We start from the raw sequence: 20,690 nt of genomic DNA on the forward strand, positions 1-20,690 counted from the left end.
ATTTCAACATAAATTTCATCCATTGACCCATACTATTTTTATCATAATTCACAGGCTTTTCAACACTAGCCATTTTAGAATGAATTCTGTCGTCTAATCCACATTATGTTCATTACTTGATCACCATTGACAAGCTATGTCGACCAATTCATTCACATACTCATCATTTGGTCATACATGGGCCTTTTTAAATAATTTTTTTTAGGTTTCTACCATCTCTTTTTTTTTTCTTTTATCATCTTGGATTTTTTTTCAAAGGAATGCAAGACTCTTTCATAAACATTATCATTCATTCATCATCATTTCAGTTCTTGACAAACACAATGCAATCATACATGTTCTCAATTCATTATGGGGATGCAACACTAAGGGAGCACAAGGTGAATTGAGAGAAAGATAATAAATAAAGAACGAGTTTGGTATAAAAATAATTGGGTAAAAGAATAAATTGGATGCATATAATTAGAATGAATGGTATATCCAAACAATGAATATTTAGATAATTTTGACTATTAATCTAAGATTTTTTTGCAAAAACTCATCTTATTGACTGTAAAAATCATTTTAAGCTTATCAAACTTTGCCCTAGTTTCAAGAGATCTTCAGATACCTCGATCCTCCATATGCTAAAACTATCCATCAAACTTTTAGCTCAAAATTTTTTTACCCAAATTGCCATTTTAGGTTTTCAATTTAAGTCTTTTTTTTCTCTCTTTTTCATTTTTCATTTTTTTATTTTTTCATTCTTTTTCCTTGTTTTCTTTTTCTTTTTTTTTTCTTTCATTTTTTCACCCATTATTGATATCTCTTCCACATCAATCGCTAGAGCAACAAAGCATGATTCTGTCATTCCATCATGAGCATGCCTTAGCTTGACATATGATCATTCAATTCGAGCACTCATATTTGATCCAAATAAACTTTTAAAAGTTGTAATGTAGGCCATGGTGAGGGATCATGAAAAAAAATGGATAAAATAAGCTCAAATCATGTATTTAAAAGGTTTAAAACTAAAAGATCATTTCTCATCATCCAAAACAATTTGGCATTTTACCCCATTCCATATCATTTCTCTACTTTTTTTTTTCATCTCATTCCTCATAAAAAGATCCTTATTACTTTACCCCAACTTGTTTGTGGCATTTTTTTTCTCTTTCTTTCATTTTGCTTTTCTTTTTTTTTTCTTTTTACTTTCTATGTTTGAGACTTTTTATGATCTTTTACCTTTTTTCTTCTTCAAAAATTACCCCATTGTGTGGAAGGTGATCCTTAGTCTGGGTTTTTTAGAAAAAAAATAATAAACTCAAAAGGGTAACAATGAATGATTTTTCAAATGGTGAAAGAAAGATGACCTTTTTTTCATCTTAAATATGAATGCTTTTCTTAAACGTCATCTATTAAACCAAAAGAAACTCATGGATCTCTATAAAGAACTGCACATCTTTAAGACATATCTATTTCACATTAGCTTGCCTTTTTTGCTCAAATAGTCTTCTCAAATCATGTGAATGAGTTCTCAAAATTAAATCTCATAATTATTGTTATCATTGTCTAAACATTCATCATCTGAAATTTGAGAATGGGGATGAAAAGTATGAAAGGTAACAAAGTATGGAACCATGGTTTGAATGAAAGAGAAAAATGTAATGAAATGCATTATCCTTGCCTTTTATGATAGCTAATGACATCCTATTATAGAAAAAAAATCTTGACATTACTCTAAAAGAAATCTTAAAATGATAAGCAACTCTCAACCACCCTTAACATCATTTTTCAAAATTGTGCCCTTATGCAATCAAGTGAAGGATTGACATCTTGCCCCCTGATTCACTGTAACTCTCTAGGCCTTTTTGGATCAACGTGTTCTTAATTCTCATTTAGAGTATTGACATTGTGATTAGGTAATGAATTACCACTAACATTACGTATTATCGCTCTTCTTTGATTAAACTAATCATTCTATCTTTGATTAACCGTTGCACCTTATGCTTTAGAGTAGTACAATTTTTAGTGAAATGACCAGCAATTCTATAGAGGTAGTCACAGTGGGCTGTAAGATCATACCACTTGGGATAAGGTGGCTTGAATAGCTCCACACGGTTAGGGGTAATCAAGTGATTGTTATAGAGCTCTCAATATAACTCCATATAAGTCATAGAAATTGGATCAAATACGAGTTTTTTTTTTAGTAATTTGTTGCTCTCATAAATCATTTGTTGGATGAATTGGATGAATTTAAGGTCTTGCAAAAGGTTAAATGTTAAGGCTATACGTGAGAGTTTGAGGGCTAAAAACAAGTTGGTATGTGGATGAGTAAGATGGCAATTGGGCTAGTTGGTATGGGTAGGATGAAGTATTGTTCATAACAAGATAGTATGGAGAGTAACCTTGTGAATAGGGTTGATATCCCTTGAATTGTCTGTCAAAACTCATAGCTTGAGCTTTGGTCTCTTTCTTTTCTGATGTCTTCTTAGTTTTTTCTCCTTTTAACTTGCCATTTTTAATGGCATTCTCAATGATTTCGCCCAAGTTCACCATGTTAGCAAAATTTTTTATTGCATTCCCTATCATCTTTTTATAATAGAGAGATTTCAAGGTGCTGATGAATAACACTATGATTTTTTTCTCAGTCAGAGGAGGTTACACTTGAGATGCTACATTATTCTACCTCTGGGTATATTCTTTAAAGGATTTAGTCACTTTTCTTTTCTATATTCTGTAAAGATAGGCGATCGGGGGCTAAGTCTATGATATGTCGATACTAACTGATTAAGCCATGGCCCATATCACTCCAAGAATGAATGTAAGTACTATCCAATTAGATATACCACCTAACAGTAGAGCCCGTAAGGCTATCTTGGAATACATGCATAAATAGTTTTTTATTATTAGCATGGGTAGTCATTTTTCGATAGTATATGGTAATGTGGGTCTTTGGGTATTTTGTACCATCATATTTTTTAAACTTTAAAACCTTAAATTTTGGAGGAATAACCACATCTAAGACTAAACAAAGCCTAACAGCATCTATTGAACCATAAAAACCAATTTCTTCCACTACTCGCAACCTTTCCTCTAATAAGTTCATCTTCTAGTTAGTTTTTAAGGCTTCTAAAGTCTTTTTCTCCTTGGGTCTTAGTTTTTTTTTTTTTTTTGGATCATTCAAATTAGGGACCTAAACTAGTTTTACTGTCTTTTTTGTAAAGACAGGATTGACATAACTCTGATATTGACCAGGGTTTGAAGTTGATGACATTCCAAGGTATGTGTGCCTTACAGGATAAGTAAATTACTGTGGTAGTGGACCTTGTATGGACTGAGCTTGAGATAGCCTAAAATTAAGAGGGTACAGTGGGTCATCCACCTTTTGTGATAAATGGTCTTATTGACTAATACTTTTTTTATACCTTTTCCCTTATTTAATTTGTTCAAAGCCTCCAAAATCCTATTCAAACCCCTTTTTAGCTTCTCTTGAGCTTTTTATATCCTCTCGAGACGATTGAAATTTTCTTATTCCATTTGTTTGGCTCGAGCTCTTATGTTGTATTAGTAAGTTGATTGTGTGAGATTCTTGGTTGATGGAGCTATCCTTAAACCCAAGAACCATAATTATGATCAGAAATGTTATGCTTTATGTACATTTTCATAAATGAAATATGAAAATGATGCAAATGTAGAATGTTACATATGACAATGAAAATGATGCATGATATGGTAATGCAAATACACAAAGTCAAACAAACAAAATGGTTAGATCACAAATTGTTCCTTCTTATGTCCTAACTTTAGAATACATCTATCATCGGGTAAGAAGGGTTCTATCCTAAGGTTAGCCTCTTAAGTGTACACTATATGCTGTGTTAGGTGATTTTGACCATTAAAGGTTCCTAAATTGTTTTTTACATCATAATCCATCACTGACTAGTAAGGCAATCAAATCCTTACCCATCATAGACTAACAATGAAAAGAATTTAATTTAAGTGGGAGTATTTCACTAGCCATTATGAAGATTATCATCTCACGAAAGTATAGGTACTTTATTCCCTCCTAAAAAAGATGGAGCCTGGGTATAAAGCTTATATAATGCAAATGCATGTGATCGTGTGTGTGAAAGAACATATAGGTTTCATACCCTACAAATAAAAGACAAGACAAAACAAAAAATGTTAGTAAACAGATAACACAAATCATTAAAACCATTAGAACAAATGATATGATAAATTTAAAAGTTTATGGCTTGACTCTCTATGGCTTTCCCCAGTGGAGTGCCAAATTGTCATAACATATAGATCCCAAAATCTATAGCTAGACTTAATAAACTAATAAGTCGTCACCAATCTTTTTTACTATGTGTGATTGACCACCTAAAGAATCTATCATTTAAAGAAGCTCTAAAGCTCGACTAAGGGTCCCTAAAAGAATGGATTTGGGTCTACAAATCAGAATAAGATTCAGAAGTTCGGTTACATGTAGGGAAGGTTATAGTACCCCCACATGCTCATCCAAATGATGGTACCATATTATTTCAAATTTATCCTAGGGTCATAAATCTAATGGATTTAAATTTTTATGATAAATATTAAAAATAATTTATAAGATTCTTCCATCAATCTGGTAGAATTCTTAAAAATATTTTCTCACCTCAAGAGTATTCAAAAATCCCATTTGTTTCCTTGAAAAGGTTCTGTCATCAAAAAAATGTTTAATTATTTTAATTATTACTTTTTATTGAAAATATATCTAATTATTCCATCATTTGGGCCAAATTAGAAATATTTTCTTGTTTTGAATTTCTAAATTCTCCACCATTTGGGCCTATTTAGAAATCCTTTTTATTTTTTTATTTCTAAATTTTCCACCATTTGGGACAATTTAGAAATATTTTTTTTTGAAATTTCTAAATTTTTCACCATTTGGGCCTATTTAGAAATTCTTTTTTTTGGAAAGAAAATAATATGAAAATTATTTTTATTGAAATTTTATTTAAATTATTCTACCTTTTGGGCCAAATTTAGATAAAATTTCTTACCTAGAGATTTCTTAGGAATTTACCATTTGAAATTTCTAAGAATCTTATCATTGGATAATTATAAAATATTTTCAACCAAAATTTTATTTGGAAAAGAATACAATTACTTGTATTAAAATTTCATCTAAATTATTTCACCATTTGGGCCAAATTTAAAGAAAATTTCTCACCTAGAGATTTCTTAGAAAATTTACCATTTGAAATTTCTAAGAATCTCATCATTGAGTAATTTGTATTTAATTCCAAAAATTTTTATATTTTTATGTTTTTATATTTTTTTATTATTTTTTTGTTTGGAAATAAATATTAATTATTGTTATTGAAATTTTATCTAAATTATTCCACCATGTGGGACAAATTTAGATAAAATTTTTCACCTAAAAATTTTATAGAAATTTATCATTTGAAATTTCTATAAATTCCATCATTGGATAATTGATATTTATTCCCAAAATTTTTATTTTTATTTTTTCTAAAATTTAATCATGTAAAAATAATAAAAAAAATTAAATAAATAAAGTGAAAAAAAACCCAAAATAGAATGCGACTCAACTTGGCTTAGCTGCAGGAAGAAAAGTTAGAACGGCTCAAAAAGTAACTTGACTTAGCTCAACTTGAGACAAAGATTGGAAAAAGTCATCAGAATTTAAGAATTTTCTAGATTTTTCCAAAAAAAAAAAATTTTTTTTTAAACCTCGAAAAATCTTCGAAAAATTTTTTTGACTGTTTTCTCATATTTTTACCTCTCTCTTTGTTTTTTTGTGTTCAATATTTCATTTGGGTATCCAGGGCCACAGCCAACGTAAAGTTGGTTATCGCCTTTACAAGAGGAATGATTAAAATCACAAGGCTTCCCAGTGTCTGTGCAAAATGCTCCTAGCACATTTGGTGTCACATCTCCAATATTTGATTAACAGAATGCTCCCACAAATCTGGACCCATTGTTCTTCCTCACCTTGAAGCCTTGGTTGGTTGTTTTCCCACAGGGTTTTCCTCCCATGGCTTTGATTGTTTGAGCTTTCTTTATTAATGTGCTGATTTCTGGCTTGGCAGAAGACTTGGTTATTAGAGTAGAGAGGGATTTGTTGCCAAAAGTAAACTAGTCTTTGAAGAACCTGACAGCAACACCCTTATTGTCTTCGTTGATGAGCTTGTTATCTCGGCTCATAGACGTTCCATGCGTGGCAAACCAGTTGAATGCACCTATGCTCTTTTTGCTCTCAGGATCCCAAAACTTCAATAGGGTCATGTTGTATCGACGTCGTTGGAATATCTAGCCCTCTTTCTAGTGGGTTGAACAGGTATGCACTTAGGCTCCTGTTGATTCTCGCATTCCCCACATCCCCTGTGTTTAAGAAGATTAAGCCAGGTTTGAGGTTGTTGTGAGCCTAGATAATGCTTTGCTCAATTGCCATAACAATTGTGTCAAATGATTGGTTGATAAACCCTAGAGAAGTAATAGAGTAAATCACATACTACAAGCAATCAGCAAGCCTAGCATAAGTATGTGTGCCACTGATCGCCACATTTTCTTGTGTATACAAATCTCCAAACCTTGTTTTGAGTCTCTGAAGCACTTTTATAGTGACAAGCTGTGATGCTAGGCTGTAACAAGATTAACAAAAGTAAACTTTGCACCTTGGGAACTTTCAACAACAATGAAAGTTCTTGCTCTTAGTCGAAAATGGATGTTGGCTGTGCTCTGATCCATATTAGCATAGCAGCATGACCTATCGTATCGTAGCTCCCAAAGTTGACGTAAGCCTTTAGGATGAAATTTCACCAAACTAATGTGCTAGCCTACTAGGTGACCTTTATCTTTAAGCATCATGTTTTTTCATCCCCATTTTATCAAAGCACACTAAGGCACATGCTCTACGCACAACTTCGTGGTTCCCTTTCACTGTTGCCTTCCACTATTTTTTTTGTTCCTACTAGCTTTTTCTATTCTTGTTGCCCAATCTTTTTTTCAATTTTTTTTTGCTTCTTTTGGTGTAGCAGCTTTACGTTCCCTCATGATAATCTGCTAATTTGTCTGTTGATCTTTTTGTTTCTTTATATGCTAATCTTTGTGATCTTTCTCTCTGTGGGAATGTCTATTTGTAGGGTTCTGATCCAAAGAACCCTATACCTAAATAGAATTTCACTCCTTTTTAATTTTAATTTCAGTCTTTGAATCCAATTTAAACACCTCACACACAGTCCTGCACAAACTCAACTTGTCAGAGTTTTTTTTCCCCATTTTTTCCTATTTATCATTTATTTAATCAATAGACCAAATTAAGTAGAACCCCAGACAAATTGAGGTGTCTATACCAAACATAGGAATCACATTCCCATGATAAGAAGAATTACCCTTTTCTAGGAATCAATAGTTCCTTCAGGATCACTTTCCCTACGGGAATCCTAGATTCCATAAACCAAATGCTATTTAAAGGTTTTTATTTGTTTACAAAAGCCTTAGTATATAAAGGAAATTTGTGAGTCAAGAGGTGTGATATTGAACTGTATTAGGGTTTCAATAGAAATTTTAAGGAGCCGTTTGATTCATGAATTCTAGATTTCGATATGAAAGTGATTTCGATAAGAAAGTTATTTTGAAAAAAAATGATGTTGAAGAGAATGAATACTTCTTAGGGTTTGTTGGTCTTAAAGAATGTAAGATATTTGTTTTTAGTTAAAGGAATATAAAATTACCTAATAAAAGTTTTTACTATATTATCCTTGAAAACATATGTATAATATATGATAGAGATAAAAATATAGAAATAACTTATTTATTTAACATTTTATATGATTTTTTAATTATGAATTATTTATATATTTAGCTAAATATTTCCAAAATTTTTAATTCATTTAAAAAATAAAATGACATTGGTTTCCTTTTAGCAAACATCTTTTCATATATTATAAAATTTACAAAAATATAAAGATAAATTTACTATACAATTTTAATAAAACTACATAGAGAATTTGTAGTTATTGAAAATTATTAAAAATGATAAAAGAATGTTATATTATGGAATATAAGTTCAAATTATTTTTTGCAACCAAGAAAATGAAGAAAAGTGTGAATCATGAGACAAGATAGCTTATTGAATGGAGGATAGCAAATATTTTTGAATTTTATGTTTTCAAAATAGGTGAGACCTATTAGCATTGATGTCAAATATTGACCATAAATGTTAAGAAGGGTGCCATTTTTATTGATGATGTTTTGAAGCAAGAAAACATTAATAAATATTCAAAAAGAAGTTTTTTTTTTTTTTAAGAAAAGGTCATTTTTCTAAAAAAAAAATATTTTTCTTTGTTAAGGGTAAATCAATTTTTTAATCTTAATTTTTTTTCATAATATATTTTTAACAAAAATCACATTTTTAATATTAAAAACATTGTTTTTATTAAAACTATAAATTTCTAAAAATTAATTTTTTTCTTAATATATTTTAAATAGAGATCACATTTTTAAGATTAAAATTGCGATTTTTGTTATATTTTCAACAAAGACCATATTCTTAAAAGGAAAATTGTGGTTTTTATTAAATCTATAAAAAGCAAAGTATAAAATTTTTAATTATATATTTTCAACAAATATCATGTCTTTAATTTAAAAAACATAATTTTTATTGAAATTACTTTGAAAAATAAGTTTTTCATAATATGTTATTTGAAATAACAAAGACCATGTTTTTAATCTAAAAAACATGATATCTATTCTATTTAAAACATATTAAGAAAAAGTTCATTTTCATAATATCTTATTAAAAAATTAATATATTTATAAGGCAAATAGAGTTGTTTATATAATTCAAAAATGTAATTAAGTGAAGGTAAATGGGAAAAATTTTTGAATTTTTCTTTGGAATTAAAAAAAAAAGACCTCAAAGAGATTAGAGTTTTTAATTTTACAACTTTCTCCCATTTTGACACTGTTAGGAATATGAGATTCCAAATACAGGGATAGTTTTCCAACCAAATAAAGAATCAGATAACAAAAAATTAGATTCTGAGAAAGAAAATTAGATTCCATCAGCAACTCTCCTTAATAGATTTAAAGATTGCTACATAAGCTTTGAAAGATAAAGATTGTAAAAATTATACCTGAGCCTAGAAAAAATAGCTTGTATGGATTTAAAGATAATAATAGACTAAACTTCTTAGTAAGAGGAAGTTGAGGAAAATAATGTAAATAGTTTGAGAAATAACCGAACCATTATAACCTTGAAAGATAAAGATTGTAAAGATTATACTTAAGCCTAGAAAAAGTAACTTGTAAGGACTTAATGATAATAACGGACTGAACTTATTAGTAAGAGAAAACTAAGGAAAATGATGTAGGTAGTTTGAGAAAGAATAGAAACATTATAGATCAATGTGTTTGAATTCTCTATCTCTTATGCTTTATCTAAATTTCAGTTATTTGCGCTTAAATTTAATATATAGGGTTTAGGATTAGAGAATTAAATTTAAGCATAATTAATTTAAAATTAAAAGAAGATGAGGATAGATAATTCAAACACAATGATTTATAATTGTTAGTTTATTTCTTAAGCCACCTCTATCATTATCACTTCTTTTTGCTAAGAAGTTCAGTCTACTATTGTCTTTAAATGTTGTTAAAAAGTCTAATCCACTATTATAACCATTACATTATTTATCTTTCAAGGATTAGGTAACAACCTTTAAATCTTAATGCAATTTTATTCAAGTAATGTTTAAAATGGGATTATTATCTTAAAAATCATCGGATCTACACATGATGATTAAATTACTTTTTTGGTAAGTACTTAATAATCTTATATAACGGTAATCTCATATTATTGAGAGTAATCAGATCACTCCTTAGAAGATACTTAATTCTCATCTAAATTGATGAAAAATTTTATCACCGAGGTGAAGTGATATATAAAATTAATAATAATCAATATTACATATTTAAAATGTGAATTAAAAATTACTTTTTTTCAAAATTTAATTATTTTATATTTTAAACTAATATTTATTGTAATAAGTTCAAAAATAATTTGTTTAATTTCTTTTAATTTTTTTATTTTATATATTAAATATAATTTTTTGTTTTTATTTAGTTATGATTTTAATATATTAATATTATTTTGTAATTTAAATTTTTTTTACATAATTTATATTATAAAAATTAATTATTTATCAATAAATATATTTATTAATTTAATTATATTTTATTATAAAATAAATAATATAATACTAATATTTTATAAATTATTATTTTTATATAATATTAAAATAATTAACTTGAGTTACTCTTATAATATACATGATTATTTTAGTAAAATCAAACAAAATGATACCTGATTTTTAATAATACCAAACACAATAATTTTTTATTTTTAAAATTAATAATTATTAATAAAAAATAATTTTTAAATCACAAATGACAAAATTATTTTATTAATAAAATCACTGCAATTATTAAATTACCATGCTAATTTAAAAAATGATACAAGGCACTATCTCACAAAATTTCACTACCCTCGCAAATTACCTTTGCCGACCTTGACTTTAGTAAGCTAACTGAAGCCTTCTCTTGCAAATTCCCTCTGTCACAATATACTTTTTTTTTTGTAATTATTCTAAATTATGATTTTAAAAATAGATTAATAAAAGTCCACCTTTTTTTATTAATTTTCTCTCCTTATTCCTTTCTATTTTTCTCTTTTCTCTATTTGTTCCTTTCTTCCTGCCCTCATTTATTCGGCCAGCACGGCTCATCGGCAAGGTGACAAAGCCGACCGACCGCACTGACCGTCGATTCGACATTAGCGTCCAGATCGACCCTCCCTCTTGGCCTCCTTTTTCTACTCTCCTTCCTCTCTTCTCCTATAACCCTACCTCCGCCGAACTCACCCCCTCTCATTCATCCACCCTCCCATTCCTCCGCCACATCCTCCTTCCCTAGCTCGCCTCTATTTTCTCTTTTCTCTCCTCTCAATTTCTCATTCTTCAAAAAGAAAGTTGAAATCCCAAATTTGAACACACAATCAAACAAAATAGGACAAAAATATCCTTTAACTAAATTTGAAAAATTTCCAGGACTCAAAAGTAAATATAGTATAGACAACCTTATCCGTATCCGTTCCCCACGCTCAAGTCTGAAGCAGTGAGCAAAATTATACATAACATAGCTTTCCGATTTTCATCCTCAACGTCTCCACTGCAATGGCAGCCATGCTCATTTTCTCTAATCCCTCCTATCACAACTTCACTCTATCTGCATTCCACTTTCAAGGTTCTCTTTCTCTCTCTCTCTCTCTGTCTCTCTTTTATACATTATTGTATACAATTGACTCACTATTACTTAATTGAAGCATTCTTTCTCTCTTTCTCTCTCTCTCTCTCACACACACTCGCTTTTCAGGGAAATCTGAGAAATTTAAGACCAAACCCATATCACATTATCCCTATCAGAACCAAGCAACGACGGCAACAGACACAACAAGGGACAAGGTCTTTAGTTGTTGTGAACCAAGCAGCAAAAACCCTAGTGTCAGTTACAGCTTCTAATGTTAGGTTTCGGTTGGACAATCTGGGACCTCAACCAGGGTCAAGAAAGAAAGGGAAGAGAAAGGGGAGAGGAATATCGGCTGGACAAGGTGGCAGCTGTGGGTTTGGAATGAGGGGTCAGAAATCGCCTTCTGGTCCCGGTGTTAGAAAGGGATTTGAGGGTGGGCAAATGCCGCTTTGTAGGCGTATCCCCAAATTGAGAGGGATTGCCGGAGGTAATCTTTGTTTTTTATTTTTATTTTTTTTATGAATTTCTATAAACTTGAAATGCTCTATGGGTTTCTGGTACTGGTTTAGAATTTTTAATTGGATGGTTTATACTACTGGCATCACCTTCTTGTTTTTTTTTTGAGCCTTGAACTCTGAATTTTTGGAAAATACTCTGCAAAATCCCTTTAAGTAAGAACTTAAGCAAGCTTGAATTTTTTTCGTTTGAGTTGTAGAAATAGTCAAATATTCAACCAAATGGCTGCCCAAGTCGTGTCTATTTAACCTAGCTAAGGAGTGGTTTCGATTTGAACATTATCATGATTAGTAGGTAACAATTGACAATTTGTGCTTTCTCACTAGCTGTTTATGAGCTTGTTTGGTTCGACTGGAGCCTTTGTAGGAAGTGTTGTTTGAGTAGAATTGTTCTAAAAGTGCTCTAAAGAAGTGCTAAGATAGTGTTTTGAAAAAGTACTATAGGATATAGAAAAATGCTTATTTGATAGTATTTTTGTTTATTTTAATAATTAAAAGAAATAAAAGGCTTAACTTTATTAAACTAAATCATAAGTTTTAAGGTAAAAGACATAAAGAAAGAGACATTTTTGTTAACTGTATATAGAGATTAGAATATCAGGGGATATTCAGTCACTGTTTTCATGAGAATTTGATAGGATATCACTTATTCCTTTTACTGTGTCAGCTCCAAGTATTGTATCAAATGTGGATCCTTGCGATAATGATGCTGGTGCTGAGATGTTTATAAGTAAAATCATGTTCATCTAGTTAATGGTAGGAATAATAAAGAGCCTGTGGTAGGTAAACATATAAATATATAAATATGTGCATGTGAACTGTTGACTGGCTTATACTGTTCTCAGATGAAACTTAGAATATAACATTTCAGTTGGAAATTCCATCGAGATATATGCTTTATAGCTCTTTATCTTCTCTCACTTCTCTTCTGGTGGTTTTAATGGGTGATAAGGGTAATTTCTGGCTAGTATATATAATATGAAATTGACAAGTTAGTAGAATTTCAAGTGTATTTGATACTTTTATTCTCTATAAGGAAATTGTAACATCTGCTATGCTCGAGGCAAACAATAAAGATGAATCCTTAACTCTCTCTCTCTCTCTCTATATATATATATATATAATTGGAATTGCATAGGTTTTATTCCTCTCTCAAAGAGAACTATGGATGCTTGTTGCGAACTAGATGCTTCAGTGGGCCAAGAAGGGTGCGCTATTATTCAGTTTGGTTAATTCAGTCAAGTTATACCAAGATAAAACCAACTTACTTTTAGAATCTTAATAAACCTAACTTCCTGGGTTGTTTATGCCAAATTACCGACATTCTTGATTAGTTTTTGATTAGGTGTCTTTGGACGTAGAAACATTGGTGATATAGAATCAACGTTTAGTCAAATTTTATCCTCTCTCCTCCTAAATGGATGGTTTTGGACCATTCAGTACAGTAAAATGGTGCCACTTGAAGGGCTCGGGCATTTTATTATTAGCTTAAACCAAGTTCCCATGTCATAAAAAAGTGCATAGTTCTAAGCAACTGTTTAAATTACCACCAGACCAACATGCACTCAACTCTTGCAACTAGACCCAAAGGCAAAAGCAACAAGTTTCCAACAATCTAGAGTTTTACTTTGCCTTTTGCTCTAGGATTCTTTGAATCTCCTCTTCCACTATTTTTTTTGTTTTTCTTCTGATGTAAGGCTTGTTTATTGTTGTTATCTTGAATCTTTTAACACTTAAGTGCTTCTTTCCATCAAAGTCGGAGTTTGAATTAGCTCAAAAGAGAAACATGGGAATTTTGATATGCTCCATTGCTCTCTTCAAAGTCAAGAGGTTCTATCTTTGATGGACCTTTTCTTCTCCAAAAAAAGTTCACTCCATTATTTCTGTAATATTTTCCTTTCTTGGTTTATTAAAAAGTTTGGAAGAATTGTTATTTTGGGTTTATATAAAAGTTGGAAAGCAAAATTATTTGGGTTAATTATTTCTAAGGCATCATGGTAATATATAAATGAGAAAATGTATATATAATATGAATATGTAGTTTGGTTTTTTCACCTGGTTCAAGCATTACTTTCGAAAACAGTAACCAACCAAATAACCTGATATTTATAAAGGATATTCCCAATATAACTAAAAAAACTAAAATGCCAAACCATCTGTCTTATGTTCTTTAGGTTTTCTTTTTTCTTTGTCATGAATTTAGTTTGAAGCTTAGTTGTTGTATCCATTATGAAAAAGCTCTTGCTTACCAAGAAATGAGTCTTAAGGTCCCAAAAGATTTGTTTTTATTTGTGTTTCAAAAGCCTAACCATCTTGTTATTTATTTTGGGATCAAATTGAACTAATTTAGCAAAAAGGGTTGGTAATGATAGTCATTGTTACCTCAATTTCTCATCTCAAGAATTTGAAGAATGTAATAGAACTTGATATACTAAAGAAATAAATATTTAAGATAAATATGAAACCTTATTATGGTTAACAGTTTTACTGTTCAATGTTGCTCTAGATATTCCTAAGTTGCAAAGAACAACCTTTATTGATTGGACTTATTTTGTAGTGGTGACTGCAATTTACATTTTCTTTTTCTTTTGGATATAAGAAATTTTGATGAGATTTCATCTATTTGTTGACATATGTTAGCTTAAGTATATTGATCAAACAAGAGGAGGATGAAATTTGTTCTAAACCCAATCAATTAAGTTTTTTTTAAGAAAAAGTGAGATTATTTGTAAAATGTTTTGATTTTAAAGCACAAATAAACAAGTGACAAAATAAAAGAGTTGAGAAAGTTAAAATTTTTTTCATTTCAAAACTATGATCAATTCCAAGCTAAGGATATCTTGTAATATTCATATGGTAGAGCTGAAGAAGGGAGTTTAAAAGTTACCATTGGTGGTGAGATGATGTGATGATCAGTAGATGGAAGAGTTTGAAGTGGTTAGAATTAAGATGACATTTTCATGCAATGTTGTGATCCAAAATTTTAAGCGGTCAAATCAGTTAAGAAACTTTTGTTCCATCTACTGGTGAAGACCGACTGCAATTGTGAAAATAGTGAAGACTATTAGAACTTTCCTTTTTTTCTAATTAAAATTATATTAAACTTGAATGATTATAAAAGTTAAACCTTCTTCTATTAGCTTAGTGTTTGGATAATTGGTGCACATCTACTTGTTTGATTTTTAGATTAAGTAGATGGAAGAGTTTGAAGCAATTAGACTTAAGATGACATTTTCATTTAATGTTGTGATCTAAAATTTTAAGTGGTCAAATCAGGTGAGAAGCTTTTGTTCCATCTACAGGTGAAGACCTACTGCAATTGTGAAAATAATGAAGACTATTAGAACTTTTTTGTCTAATTAAAATGATATTATAACTTGAATGGTTATAAAAGTTAAGCTTTCTTCTATTAGCATAGTGTTTGGATAATTGGTGCACATCTACCCGTTTGATCTTTAGATTAAACCAAAGTTTGAGCTTGGGAACCTTTTTATCTCTCATTAATTCTTTATGTGCTATCTCATCCATTGACCTTTGTATGAAATAATCCTTCATCCTTCAGCTTGCACCTTTTTCTACACTTGGGTTTATTTGCGAAGCACATTACATTCACTTGGGTTGCAAGTGAAGAAATATTAATGTCATAACGTATAGATCTGTAGACCTATCACTAGATACAACCTAAAGAGTCACCATCAATCTTTTATTAAGGTGTGATTGGCCACTTAATGAATCTATCCTTTTAAGGAGATCCTAAGCTGGACTAAAGGTCCCTAAAGAATAGGTTCTAACCTTCTAAACAGAACAAGGTTTGAGAGTCTGATTACATATAGAGAAGGTTATAGCACCCTTATAATGCCCGTCCTAAAAAAATGTATCATTTAATTTTAAATTATCCCATTGATCTATGGTTCTAATGGTCTTTTATTAAATGCTTAATGATTAAATATTGGAAATAATTTCTTTAGATTTCTTCATCAATTTGGAAAAATTCTTAAAAATACTTCTTCACCTCAAGAGTATTCAAGAATTCCGTTTATTTTTTTAAAGAGGCTCCGTTCATAAAAAAGAACTTAATTATTTTTGTTGTCAAATTTTTATTTTATTGAAAATATATCTAATTCTTCCACCATTTGGGCCAAACTTAGAAATATTTTCTCACCTAGAAATTTCTTAGAGAATCATCCATTTGCGATTACTAAAAATTTCATCTTTGAAATTTATTCTTTAATTTACAATTTTTATTTTAAAATTTTTCATCATTTGGATCTAATTTATAAATATCTTACAAGTTCCATTGCAAAATTGTCCACCATTTGGGTTAAATTTAGATAAATTCCTCCTATCTAAAAATTTCTAAAAAATACCCATTCGTGATCTTTAGAATTTTATCATCAAATCAACCGTTCTTAATTTTTAAAATTTCTTTATTAGGATAATTGTGATTTATTTCTATAATTGAATTACGCATTATTTGAATTTCATTCATTAACCTTTTTTACTAAATCATTTTTTATTTTTATAATTCAATAATTAAATATTTTTTAATTTAAATGAATAAGTAAAATAAATTAAAAAAAAGTTGAGAAGTATCAAAGGGTTGGGTCAATACCTGATCCAAAATAGGCTTGGGTTCGACAGTAGGTCTGGTTTTTATTTCTCAAGTGAGCTTGGCTCAAGTTATTACATCATATAATTGGGCTTTTCAATATCTGGGCCAAGTCTGGAGCAACTTGTAAATCAGGTTGGCTAGAACGGGTCAAAACTTAATGAGCTGGGTCAGTCAAGCGGGTTTAGTCTTGGAACGGGTCGACCAGTCCTTCTTCTTTTCCTTTATTTCCTTTCTCTGCCAAGCCTTCTTTGTCTCTTCCAGAATCTTTTCTGCACTAACTCAGATTTTTAACCTCCCACTAGTCTTCAATCAATGCTACCGCCCTGCACCGCCACTAGCAGTTGGAGATTGTCGTCCCTGGTCTGCAAAATTTCCGTCAGCAGTTTTCATTCCTTTATTGGCCTTCTTCATTCTTGCCACCCCAAAAGCCCCCCAACCAACATGGGTCACAGTTGCCATAAGTCGCCTTTGGCGCCACCACCACCAACCATTGCAGTACTCTGTTGCTGTTCCAGCCGTTAGCCTCTTCGATCTCCTTCCAAAGCTAGGCTTGAAAACCTTGAAATTTAAAACCTCTGAAAATCCTAAAGCCCTACTGCTGAACCTTATTTTTGATCCTTTTGATTCTGTGTTGGTCCTCTGTATTGATGCTGAATTGTGATTTTTGCTGCGTAGTTGAATGTTGGTTTTTTTATCTCTAGATCCTACCTCTTTATTGTGTGACTGTAGTTGTTGATGGTGTTTGTGTATGGGTTTGTGATGGTAGAAGAACAGTGGGTTGGTGATTTCTGTATTTTTTAGCTTGAATTGCTGTGTGTTTCTGTTAACTAATTTTTCTGTGTAATTCCCCCTTTTTATTCTGTGTATGGTGGAATCAATTTATAGATGAGAATCCAAGTCCAAACAGTGTTTCAACTAGGATTAAACTCTTCAAGGAGTCTATCTTATAATTGGATTGAGACTGAATTTTACCTTTTATCCAATCGATCAATCCTTCTCCAACCAACTCTCTGCCATTTCCCTTTTTTTTTTTTTTTTGTCTTTTAACCTAATTAGATAATACCTAAAAGAAAATAAAAAATAGTAATAACAATAAATATTAGATAAAGACAACCAATCATTAAATAATAAGATATATATATAAATAAATAAAAATAAAATGTAAAAACCTAACAATAAACATTAAAAAGAGGAATTATACAATTGAAAATTGGCTAGGATTAGTTTGGGTCAAATCAAATTAGTACCAATTGGTTTTGGGCTCGACTGTTTTGGGCTTGAACCAAATAGGGTGTCTACAGTTATCATTTTTTGTGCATTTTCTGTGCATAAGAAATTGTACAAAGACGTAGACAACCTATTGCGTCTGGTTATGGCTTAACAACAATTACAAAATCTCGAAACTTTAAAGATTCACAATTTGAAGTATTTAAGAACTTCACAATGAATAGTTCACAATGCAAGTTGAAACTCAAAGATTCACAGTTTGAGTTCAAAGAATCACAATTTTAAAATTCAAAGGTTCGTAATTCAAAGATTCGCAAGACTTTCAGATTCACAAAAGTTTTTAATTTCGCAAGAATTTTCAAACTAGCAATAATTTGATTTGCAAGGATTTAAAGTTCGCAAAATTTTAAGATTCGCAAGCTTTTAGATTCGCAAAAATTTCAGTTTCGCAAGAATTTCATTATCAAGAACTCAAATTCGCAAGAATTTGATTCTCATTTAAGAGATTCACATCTAAAGTTTTAATTTAGAATATCGCATCAAAATTACAATACTCACATCTAACGTTTAAAGATTTACATTCTTAAATTTTAGAGATTTCCACAAATTTTCAAACATTCTCATTCGAAAATTTTAAAGATTCACTTCTAAGATTTTAAAGATTCTTATTTAAAAATTTTAGTGTTTCACATCCGATATTCCTCATTTAAAAACTTCAAGGTTTCATCCTAGATTTCAAAGATTCGGATTCAAAAACTTTAGAGATTCACACAAATTTTCAAGATTCTCATTCGAGCTCAAAGATTCACATTCAATAAATCTTAGAGTTTAATATCTAAATTCAAAGGTTTACATTCGAAAAATTCATGGCTTCACATCCACAATTTCAAAGCTTCTCATTCAAATTCAAAGATTTATATTCGATAAATTTTAGAGTTTCACATCTAAATTCAAAGGTTTACATTTGAAAAATTCATGGGTTCACATCCACAATTTCAAAGCCTCTCATTTAAAAACTTTGGTGTTTCACATCCAATACTTCAAACTTCTAGGGTTTCATCCATCTTTTCCATTTTTTGTTTCTTTTTTTTTTGCCCATGTCATCTTGGATTTCTTTTCAAAAGAATGTAGGAATTTTTTATCAACATTATCGTTCATTCATTATCATTTTAATTAATGATAAATATAATGTAATTATATATTTCATCGATTTTTCTAGGGATGCAAAAATGACAGAGGATAAGGTAAATTGAGAGAAAATGTAATCAATACAAGAACAAGTCTATTACAAAAAGAAATAGGCAAAGGAACAAATTCAAAGCATTTCCACTAGAATAGGTATTTGAATGGTATAACAATGTCTAAACAATGAATATTCGGACAATTTTTAACATTAATTCATAATTTCTTTTCAAAAACTCACTTTATTGACTTTCAAATCATTTTGAGCTTATCAAACTTTACTCCAGTTCCAGGGCATCTTTAGATTTCATTGATCTTCCATATATTTGATTGCCCATTCAATTTTCAACTCAAATGTTTTTTTACCCAAATTGCCCTTTCGAGTTTTCAATTTGAGTCTTCTTTTTCTCTCATTTTTGTTTCATTTTTTTCACTTTTTCACTTTTTCTATTATTGATATCTCCCACACATCAATCTTTAAAACATGAGAACAGATCATGATTCCATTGCTTTATTACAAGCATGTCTTAATTCAATATATGATCATTTAATTCAAGATCAAAATGAATTTTTAAGGGTTATAATGTAGGCTATAAGGAGGGATCATGAAAAAAATGGATAAAATAGGCTCAAAACATATGCTTAAATCAATTCAAACCAAAGGATCATTTTTCCATCATGTGATGTAGCTTGGCACTTTGCCCCATTATTCATCATCTCATTTTTTAAATTTTTTATTCATCTTATTCCTCACAAAAGATTTCTCATTATTTTGCCCGAGGTCATTTATGGCATTTGCTTTTCCTCTTTCTTTTCACTTCCCATTCTCTGAGACTTTTTATAATCTTTTGCTTTTTGTTTTTTTTTCAAATAGGTCTCTTTTCAAAATTTACCCTTCAGTATAGAAAGTGATCTCTAATTGGGGTTCTTAAAAAAAGAAATCATAACAGGCACAAAGGGATAACAATCGATGGTTTTATGAATGGTAAAAGAAAGATGGTCATTTTTCATCTCAAATGTCAATACTTTCATTAAAAACAATTTATTGAACAAAGAGAAACTCATGGATCATTATAAAGGATTGTATGCTTTCGAGACATATCTATTTCATATCTACTCACAGATTACTTTTTTTGTTCAAATAGTCTCTACAGATCAATATGAATGAGTTTCCAAAATCAAATCCTAGAATTATTGTTATCTTTATCTAAATATTCATCATTTGAAGTTTGAGAATAGGAATAAAAAGATACAAGAAATAGAATAGTGGTTTAGATGAAAGAGAAAATGTAATGAAATGCATTATCTTGCCTTTTATTAAAATGATAAAAAATGAAATCTTATTACATAAAAAAAAATCCTAACATTACTTTAAAAAAAATCCTAGAATGACAAGCAACTTCCAACAAGGCTTAACATCCTTGTTCTTTTCCAAATTATGCCTCTGTGTGATTAGAGGAAGGGTTTTTATTGACATTTGGCCTCTCTGATTTGTTAAAGCTCACAAAGCCTTTTTAGATTAAATTTTGCACCTTGTGGTCGAAAGTAAGGCAAGTTTCTAGAGAATGACTCACGTTCCCATTATGCTAATCGCATGTTGCATTAGCATCATACCATTTTGGATAAGGTGGCTTCAATGGTTCTAGAATAACTAGAAACACTAAGTTGTTTTTAACCAGTTTTGGGAATAATTCTGTGTAGGTCACAAGGATAGGATCCATGTGGGCCTTTTCTTGGTTATTCCAAGATTTCCTCAAACCACTCACTCGGTTGTTAGGTCTTGAAGCTGATGTAATGTATGACTAGACCCATATGTAGGTACTTGGAAGTCTGGTTGGTAGGTTGGTGGGTAAGCT

At 30.2% G+C, this 20,690-nt stretch overlaps 1 pseudogene across 1 annotated transcript in view; it reads left to right on the forward strand.

Moving 5' to 3' along the window:
- LOC111318461 (uncharacterized) overlaps window positions 1–20,690 on the forward strand; it is a 79,549-nt pseudogene that overhangs the window by 52,606 nt on the left and 6,253 nt on the right. The window contains exons 3-6 of the transcript XR_016332762.1: window positions 6,084–6,124; window positions 6,255–6,331; window positions 11,124–11,295; window positions 11,425–11,785. The product of XR_016332762.1 is annotated as an uncharacterized LOC111318461 (transcript). The remainder of the gene's footprint in view (window positions 1–6,083; window positions 6,125–6,254; window positions 6,332–11,123; window positions 11,296–11,424; window positions 11,786–20,690) is intronic.

The sequence above is a fragment of the Durio zibethinus genome, chromosome 2 (assembly GCF_047325235.1).
Source record: "Durio zibethinus cultivar Kanyao isolate XHJ-2024 chromosome 2, ASM4732523v1, whole genome shotgun sequence".
Taxonomy (NCBI): Eukaryota; Viridiplantae; Streptophyta; class Magnoliopsida; order Malvales; family Malvaceae; genus Durio; species Durio zibethinus.